This window comes from Micropterus salmoides, unplaced genomic scaffold, assembly GCF_014851395.1.
Source record: "Micropterus salmoides isolate LMB-PRFRI ecotype aquatic unplaced genomic scaffold, ASM1485139v1 Ms_hic_scaffold_857, whole genome shotgun sequence".
Taxonomy (NCBI): domain Eukaryota; kingdom Metazoa; phylum Chordata; class Actinopteri; order Centrarchiformes; family Centrarchidae; genus Micropterus; species Micropterus salmoides.
The window spans coordinates 1-10,000 of NW_024044634.1; the positions used below are offsets into that span (position 1 = coordinate 1).

Here is a 10,000-nt window from a genome sequence, read left to right on the forward strand (position 1 = left end):
TTCAAAGTACAGATTGAATTACTAAAATATATTTATATTATTTTGACAAAAATAAAAAGAAATAAAAGTTGTAACGTTATAAAAAATAAAGTCGTGCGTTACCTCCTCTAGGTCTGTTTTCTCTCCCAGTTTGCTGACGACAGTTCGGGCGGCGCTTTCCCTACGTCCACTTCCTGGACAGACAGCTCCTCGGCCAGTGGGTGGTGGCGGACGCCGAGGATCCGTCCAACCCGCAGGTCCAGTCGTGACACGTCAACCTGAGGCCACCCCCAAGGAGAGCAAGTCACAGGTGGGACGAGCTAAGAGAGAGAGAGTAAAGTCATATTTTTCTATCTGCCCTCCCACCCTCCTTCCTTCCTTTCCTCATCTCACCTTTCCTCTCTCCTCTCTTCCTCCTGCTCTGCCTCTCTCTCCGGTCATGTGAGGAGGAAGAGGAGGGGGAGGAGGATTTGTTGGAACAGCAGCTGATGCTCCAGCGGTGGAGGGAGGTTGCGTTGTGGGGCGGGGCTACGGGTTGGAGAAGGCGTGGAGAACAAAGCCTTGGCTGAAAGAAAAAAAAAGAGAGAAGATTTTTTTTAAACTGAAAGCAAAAAAATGCATGAATTTAAATTAATGTGGCTGTTTTTATCTTTTGGGTAAATCTCCAAAATGTTTGACTTAATAAAGTTCTTATTAAATTAAAATAATCCACTCTGACCACAGTCGACATTGATGCAGCTCAGAGGAAAAACATCTGCAGTTGCCCAAGTGTGTCAGTGAGTGTCTGTTTCTATCTTTGTGAGGACTGGGTTGAGTTTTACACCTTTACACCTCAGGACTGTTTCGTTTTAATGTCTTCAGAGGGCCATTTTTAAGGGTTAAGATTACGTTTTAGGGTTAACATTTTCAGGTTTAGGGAATGCATTCTGTCACAGAGGGTGTATAATTGTGTACCGATGCGTCGCCTCTGTTTTTCCTGCAGCTGATTCTTCAGCTGCTCGATGTCTTTCTTCAGTTTGCTGTTTTCCACCAGCAGCTTCTTTGATCTCTGACCGATGCCTGCAACACTAAAAAATAAAATGTTTCATTTCATCATCCTCACGAGCATAACCTGCTTAAATTCATTTGTTTCACAATGTCACAGCATTTTATTAGAGCCTAAATCAGCACTTTCTTTGTTACACATTCAGTTACAGACATGGGGGCCTTAAATAAAGCAAGAAACTAAGAAATAACATAACTAAAACAAACAAAAAGGATCCAGGGTTCTGGTTCAGTCCTACATGTACAGGTGACGAGTTTTCTTTTGTTGTGATTTTAATTAATATGGCATCCGTTTATTGATCTTTCATTGGTTTGTAACTTGGAAATTTAATCCACTACTGGACTACTGACTCTTACGTGCTTTCTCTCTCGCCAGCATGGCGTGAGTTTTAAAATACTCCATGATCTGCTCGCCGTCCTCTGGATCGAGTTTCTTTAAAACAGCTTCCACGCTGAGAGACAGAAAAACAGTCGATAAGACAGTGAAACAGTGGGAAAGTAAATTTTCCTATAGAGAGCCATGAACGTAGGTTGGGTCAAAATAACATTACATGACTTGAATTACTTAACTAGAGCTTGAGTGACCTGTGTAACTTAAATAAAAACATTTCTGGTTTCTATAAAGATGGCTCCGTCATCAGGACTGAGCCTACAGGTCACATGACCATCCACCATGTTTCCAAGTCTGATGAAGGCCTCTACAAGTGTGACATCAGCGGTCATGGAGAGTCTCCATCCAGCTGGATCTCTGTCACAGGTGAGGAGCTCAAAGATAATTCTCAAACTGACCTTGTTTAGTTTCTACATTGAGAAATTGACTTTTTGTTTCACACAGGAAACAAAGTTGAAAGTCCGGTTTCTGGCCCTCAGTCCACCCCAACCACCTTACTCTGTCTTTTCTGTTAAATGTCCTACACCTACCCGTCAAAAAACTGAAGCTACAGGGCTTCCCCACTGCACTGAACTATGACAGTAAGGGGTTCCCCAGTGAGTTTCAAACTGATGCCAATGGGTCTTCACCAATGCGTCCAATTGTGACAATTTAGGGAGTGAGAACGGGTTGGGGGAAACAAAAAATTTAAATTGACTCTTTTCCTAAACCTACTCCCAAAATGAAATGCTGTTGCCTGAGCGGCTAATAAACCTTTGATTCACATTAAGTCTTAATGTTGATAAGCTTTTTGCTCCCCAAATTCTCAAAATTCATTGTATTATAATAAACCTAAAAAAATTCTAAACATGCATTGATCAATAACTAAAACTATGAATTTGCAATCAAATCATATGTTCAAAATACATATAATAAAATCATGGCCACTGGGCATCAAGCTCGCTTCCTTTGCAAAATCCAATTTGACGGCACTGTCTGGCTGGCTGGCAATACAAAACACAGAAAAGGAGATCCCACATGTGAAAACTCTGTGCCCGTTGCTGATAATTGTCTGCCACCGGTGCTTAAGTCTCAATCAATTCAGACAAATTTAAGTCGAGTCAAAAGTCCGATGTAACAAAGTCCGATCTCAAGCTGAAGTCTCAGCAGTTTTTTTGACTTCCTTTGACCTTTGATTTGATGATTGCTGTTAAGGACATGAAGGACGAATGAGCTTTGTCAGGTAAGAAAAAGATGTCACAAATCTTTCAAATGTCTGTTTATCAACATATCTCGTGCAAATATGATGAGTTAACATAAATTAAAGAGTTAAAATGGCTTTATGATCTCATCTGTTTTCAGTGACACCACAGGCTCAAACACAGTCCGGGTCTGACATGACTGACAGTACGCAAATCAGACCGGCAGCAATGTCATCAGCGCACGTTTATATAGATGATATCTTACAGGAAAGGAGGTCAGTGTTGTTGTCATTCTCAGAGGATATGCAAGGAGTGAAATGTCAGAATTAATTGACGAGAGAAATTAAATAAATTCTGTTTTCTCAATCCGCATCAAAGCGCTTCCTGTTTGACATCAGATTAACAGGTGGATTGGAACACGCACATTTTTGCTGATAATACTTCTATACTTTTACCATGCAGTATTTTACGTTGTTGTATTACTACTTTTACCTCCCAAATCATAAAAAGACAACACAGTTCACAGGTAAGTTGTATATCAGAGTAAACAACAGGAGTAAAGAGGAGAGTTTAAATAGTTAAACCAAACGAGGAGAGGCCGAGCATGTTACTAAGATAAACTGAGACATGAAAGCATAGAGAGTCATCATTGAAGTTTTGATAGATGTTATCTACGATGAAGGAACGTACGCATTAATACCATCAAAGTACTGCACACACACACAGACTTGCTGAGAGCAGCCTTTTTGCATAACGATAAACAGAATACTGGCGCACCAGTCAGCTGGTTAACATTTACATACACAAACACACTCGACTGACACTAACACACTTATTTACACAAGCTCTTCATTAAAGGGAAAATACCACTAAAACACTTTAAACACGTTTAAATCTTAAATTCTTAATTCTTAAATGCATCTTGGCAATAGACTTTGTGAAGCATTTTGGCTCAATTTTAAGATCAGTAGATAATGATTTTCAGAGCCGATGTGGACACACTCACACATACCCTCGTCGACCTTTGCAGCTTTATGCATGCACAAGGTATAATTTCACCATCAGGTCTTAAGGCACTTGTGTAAGTGATGTGAATTTGTGTTAATATTTTGTGTCATGTTCTACTTTAGGGAACGCTGACACTTGAATTAGGACAAATAGCAAACTGTCCTGACAGAGCTGACCTTGTAGTGAACAGAGCTGTGTGTGTCCACCATCCACTTTTAAATGAACCTCTTCTGTCTGAGTTCAGACTGACACCTGACTAACAGACACCAAACTTACACACAGTTTGGTAACAGGAGTCCATGGTTGTTGTCCTGTTAGTGGTCGTAGCTTGGAGACTTTTTCCCCTCTTCCTCTGTTTATTCAATAAAATGATGTACAGTCCTGGGGACAAACTGTCAGGGGGAGTAAACCGGCCCAATGCTGAGATAAATAGAAAGAGGTTAGAAGGAGAGCTTTTGTGACTGGTTAGCTCAAGCATGTCAACAACTTGCTAGCTTATCGGTGGTTACCAGGCCAGCTACTGCTTCACCAGTCAGCTCAGTGAGTACTCATAATCTCACAAACTTCTAGAGCCAAATATTTAGCAAATTACTTCCACTGTGTCACTTTCGGGTGCAAGTGACAAAAACTAAACTTGTTTTTGTCACTTAGGAGGACATCATATCATTGATTCCTCCTGGACCCTAGCTCAAATCATACTTTACTGGAGGTTTTCCTTAAACTAACAGTATAATAGCGGGGGTCCATGTAATATATGTTTTGTAATTTGTCTTTGACCATATTGAGGCGGCAAACATGTAATCTTGTCCATTTACGCAAAGCCAGTGTAGTATAAACATCCTAACCTTTTAACAAAAACCCATAGTCTTGATCCTAATTTATAGGCTAATGCCTGGCCTTGTGAGGACCAGCATTTTTTTGCCCAAATGGAAAATCAGTCACCACAATATGAGTGTGTGAAAAGATGGATGTCCTCGCAATGTGATTAATCCAAATGCACACACAAACACGCAGCAGCTGCTAAGCCACTGAAATGTAGAGAGACACAACAGCTGCAGTCAGACCTCCTGCTATAAATAACATGAGCTGGTAAACGAGACAACAGCGGTGGAAGAAGTACTTTTACTTTAGTAAAAGCAGGAATATCACACTGAAAAAAATACTCTGTTACAAGTGAAAGTGAAGTGCTGAATTGAAAAATCCCACTAAAGTAAAAATATTAGTATTAATTTTCGACTAATATCAGTATTAGTAGAAAATGTCCTTAAAGTTTCAAAAGTAAATGTACTTATTGTGCTAAAAGTCTCCATTCAAAGTTTTATATTTTTTATACATAAGGCTGTCAGATAAACTAGTACTAGTACTATATTTCCCTCTGAAATGTAGTGGAGTAGAAGGAAAATACCTCAAAAGTATACTTAAGTATAGAAATTCAGTAAAAGTACTTCAAGACAACACACACAAACAAAAACTTTGAAATTCTCACCACACGAAACAAAATAAAGGAAAATTAATCAAAGGAAAACAACAACAAAACATTATTTAAGGACAAAGGAGCTCTTTTAGCATAAGAAATCTCTTACAAACAATAAAATAGTAATTTCTTATTGTCTGATAAGAGAAATTGTCAGCTTTAACTACTCAAATAAAGTTAAATTAACAACAAATATTTCCTCTTTGCTTTGCCATGAAAAGGACCCTAAAATTAAAGCCACTTCACAGAAGTTAAATAAAGTCAACAATGTGATAAACATAATATAATTCAGACATAAAAAGACTGTGTGTCTGCAGCTGTGGGAGTTTTAAACAATTCGCTGGAATAATCTCATGAATCACAAACATTTAAGACAAACCATGCCTTTAAAAAAAACACACTCCAGGCAGACTTTATCTCTGATTTAACCTTTACATGCCATCTGCAAGGAGTCTAAATCTTCAAACTACTTTTATATACAAAGAGGAGGGGTGGGGTTTGTAAAACAAATTAAGAAAACACAACAAAAACGCACTCAGACAGTCGACGGGTTTGTAAATCATACCTGGGATGAACCAGGTTGTCGGTGTTGTCCATGTCGAACGATGTTGTCGGTCGGTCGGTCAGAGAAAGAAAGCTAGGAGTTCGTCTTCAGCTGAGACACTGTACACTGTCAGCTGTCTGTTTCCATCTCCAGCTGGTTGGAGGTCAAAGGTCAAACACCTCCCCTTTAAAAACGCAGAACAAGGCGCTATGACTTGGTTCTGACTGGAACCTTTATAACCAGCAGAAACTCACTGATTAGTTCGCATATTTTTATTTTATTGACTTTGTACTATGCGTACATACTTCTCACTTTTCCGACCTGTCTCACATGAAGATCTGCTTATACAAAAGTATACATAATCACAACTATAAAGTGCTACGTGCAGCTCTGCATTGTGTAATATGTCTGCCTGTGTGTTGTGCTGCTGATGCTGCATTCTGACCATTTTTTCAATTTCTTTCCATCCCTTATCATTTTTATTTAATGCAGTTTTGTCCATCTCGCCTTGAGGTCATTATGTAAGCTTTTACCTTTCTACTTCTCCTTCACACATTTTTCCCCCTTTAAATTAATGAATATTTGAGTATATTTAGGTAAAAGTGTGTCGTTTTCTATTTGCAAAATATATCAACATAATAGGGCTGCAACCTGATTGCTGACCCCTTAACTATTGTATTATTACATACATGTTACATACATGTATTTAATATATCTATCTATTCTGCGAGCAGAGGTTCAGAGTTTAGATGGAAACCTCTTGAGTGTAATTTAAGGCGTCAGCATGCAGAGAATGTGTATGTGTTTGTATATTATATATAGTCTGTACAGCAGTGTGTTGTGTTTGAGGTATTTGGGTTTTTTTCAGTACAATCAGCTCCCTCATGTGGAAAAAAACAGAACTACCACTCCCACATAGTAAACCTTGAATTTAATGTTACTTCCTCACCTTGTTTTAAGTGGGTCATTTCCTTGTTGTCACTTCTTTGACATGTCTCCAAACATGTTAGAAACAACATGTGATATTCAGATCTACATCAGCATGCACGTGGATTCCCCCCTCTGGTGGAAATAAATGTGTAAGACTTTTGGAAGTTCTAGTTTTTACAAGTGGGTGAAATTAAATAATAATAAATTTGAATTAAAACATATTTGCATTCATTCACAAGTCATTGACAAAATAATAGTTTGTGATATGTATGTTTTTTGTTTTCAATATTATTTGTCATATCGACCTCAACAAATAGTTTACGTGATTAAACATTTTTATAATTTCCCTCACATTTTGCATATTCAGTAAACTGTTTCATACTGTTTTATCTCTGTGAATGATGTTTTGGAGTATTATCCATGATGCCAGGATATCCTTCTAGCAGAGAAATCCATATTTTAATTTATTTTTAATTTTAAAATATTGACTCTAACACCAGAATCAGCCTTAAAAATTAACCATGTGTAACTAATGTGCAATTGTTGAACATAAACTCCTCTCCAGGTCATTAAAACCTCAGTGAGTTATACACCCCTGACCATAATCAAATATTTGATGACACAATTTAGGGAGTTGTCTACAGACAGGAAGTGAGTTTTAAAATTCAGACAGAGCAAATCTCTGAGTCATTAGCGGTGATAGCAATTCAGATGTAACTAATATGTTTGTTCTGGTGACTTACTGCCTCTTTAAACTCTGTCAACAGAAACTCAGCAGCGAGAGATTTGAGTACAATTAAGGCTAATAAGAGTTAACCGGTCTAATACCAAAAGATGTATTTAGGCTAATGAGGAGATAATGATTAGACATTTATTAGTCATCTTTTTGACTTAGTCAATCTTAAGCCAGGGTGGAAATTAAACATCCACATTGAGTAATTAACCTCAACATTGAGTACTCAATAGTTTACTTGAGTATTTCCACATTACTCCACTACAGTTCAAATGGAAATATTGTACTTTTCACACCACCTTGTTCACCTGACAGGATTTTCGTATAAAGCTTGTCCCTTTTGAGAGGCTAATGGGAACCACTGAACTAAACTTGCTCACTGTAAAGTAGTTAGCATTTTGGCCATCACCATTTATTTTAAAAAAATGTATCCAGAAGTGACCATATTTGGATGAGAGTGTGGCGCTAGATAGCTTAGTTAGAAAAGTACATCTGTTGTTTACATTAACTGTGTTGAATAATTGGGAAGCAAAATGTGCTGCTTACCAGGACAAAATGATCAGCGACTCCTTATGTCTATTACTACAGAAAAAGAAACAGAAAGTTGAAAAAGACATTTTTAGGAACCAAAAACTTCAGTGAAGTGGCTTTTTTCATCGCAAAACTAAGTAGTTAAAACCAGCAAATATGTTAACTGTATAAAGTAGTTAAAACTAGTGGATTGTATTTGTAGTTTTAACTAGCTGACTCTAACATTATATAAAGTAGTTAAAACTACCTAACTGTGTAAAGTAGTTAAAACTAGCTAATTGTTTAATGTAGTTAGAAACTGACTGTATAGTTTTTAGGTAACTCCATATAAAGTAGTTAAACCAAGCTAACGTTCACTTATAGTTACAATTATCTAACTGTGGACAGTATAAAGTGGTTAAAACTAGTTAACTTTATAAAGTAGCTAAACTAGCTAACTCAATGTAAACTAGCTTTAGCTAACTGAATATAAAGTAGCTTTAGGTAACTCCATATAAAGTAGTTAAACCAAGCTAACATTCACTTATAGTTACAACTATCTAATTGTGGACAGTATAAAGTAGTTAAAACTAGTTTACTTTATAAAGTAGCTAAACTAGCTAACTGAATGTAAACTAGCTTTAGCTAACTGAATATAAAGTAGCTTTAGGTAATGGGGGTGGTGATGGCGCATGGATAAGATTGCCTAAGAGCCTTTGGTGTGGGAGACTGGGGTTTGATTCCCACTGTGAGACATCCACCATTGTGTCCCTGAACAAGACACTTAACTCCTAGTTGCTCCAGAGGCATGTGACCTCTGACATGTATAGCAATTGTAAAATGCTTTGGTTAAAAGTGTCAGATAAATGTAACTGAATATAATGTAGTTTTAGGTAACTCCATATAAAGTAGTTAAGCCAAGCTAACATTCACTTATAGTTACAACTATCTAACTGTATACAGTATAAAGTAGTTAAAACTAGTTAACTTTATAAAGTAGCTAAACTAGCTAACTGAATATAAAGTAGTTTTAGCTAATTGTATATAAAGTAGTTTTAGGTAATTGTATATAAAGTAGTTTTAGGTAATTGTATATAAAGTAGTTAAACCAAGCTAACGTTCACTTATAGTTACAACTATCTAACTGTGGACAGTATAAAGTAGTTAAAACTAGTTAACTTTATAAAGTAGCTAAACTAGCTAACTGAATATAAAGTAGTTTTAGCTAACTGTATATAAAGTAGTTAAAAACTAGGTAACTGTAAAAAGAAGTTTAAATTAGTTAACTATAAATTAGTTACAGATAGCTAACTGTATACAATAGAATAATAGAAACAGATCAGTGTTTCTGAACTTTTGACTTCTGATACTTTATGTAGGCATTGGTTTTGCTGTAGCTAATACTTTTAAATGCAGGACTTTTTACTTGTAGTCTAAGGAACTAACGTTACTTTTATAGGGTGGTATTGGAAGCCTGCTTCTACTGAAGTTAAGGATAAAAATACTTATTCCACCACAGGCACTTAGTGAATCAAATGTTGTGTTGTTGAGTTCAAAAGCCCACAAATTACTGACAGTTTTTCTACCAATGAACGGAGATTTCCGAATGCTACCGACCTCAGGTGTGTCATCACAGTGACAGGGCGCGTCACCGGAAGCAGCCGCTCCATATTTGGTTAGTTACCCGTCGAGCTGGATTCTTCGTTCCTCTCACAACCGTCACACACGGAAAAAGCAGGCGCGCGGTCGCAGCTCCTGAGGACGGCGAGAGGAGGAGACGGTGTTTGGAGACGAGGTTTGAGTCGAAGAAGTGAAAAACTGCAGTTTAAAGGTGAGTTTGTTATCATTCAGTTACACGCGCGGAAAACGGACAGTTTACAGGACAGGTTTTTTTTACCAGTTTGAGATGAGAAGGGCGCAGAAACGTGCGACACACCGTCTGACAGGTGTGTTTCTGACTGCCTGCTTATGTCCAAAACGAAGGACGTGTACTTTTCAGCTGTTTATTTTGGTTTTAAACACAACTTTTCCGGCTCTCTGTTTGTGTGTGAAGCTCAAGTGTTGAAACAAGGCGTCATTTAATCGTCGTGTATCCAAATACAGAAAATAAATAAACCGATTTAACACGTTGAAGTCTTAACTAACTTGGTGAAGAGTCCTAGTTACCTGGTGAAGACTATTTGCTGGAAATTGGCCCAGGAAAACA

The 10,000-nt window shown here is 37.5% G+C and overlaps 1 long non-coding RNA gene and 1 pseudogene across 1 annotated transcript; one reads left to right on the forward strand and one right to left on the reverse strand.

Annotated features, from left to right (window-relative positions):
* Positions 1 to 1,006: 1,006 nt before the first annotated feature.
* On the reverse strand, positions 1,007 to 6,677 carry LOC119894701. The gene is made up of 4 exons (XR_005442969.1): positions 6,571 to 6,677; positions 5,643 to 5,805; positions 1,381 to 1,475; positions 1,007 to 1,046 (listed from the first exon to the last, which is right to left on the reverse strand). It is a non-coding gene; the product is annotated as an uncharacterized LOC119894701 (long non-coding RNA).
* Positions 6,678 to 9,512: 2,835 nt separating this feature from the next.
* Positions 9,513 to 10,000, forward strand: part of LOC119894702 — a 7,875-nt pseudogene continuing 7,387 nt past the window's right edge.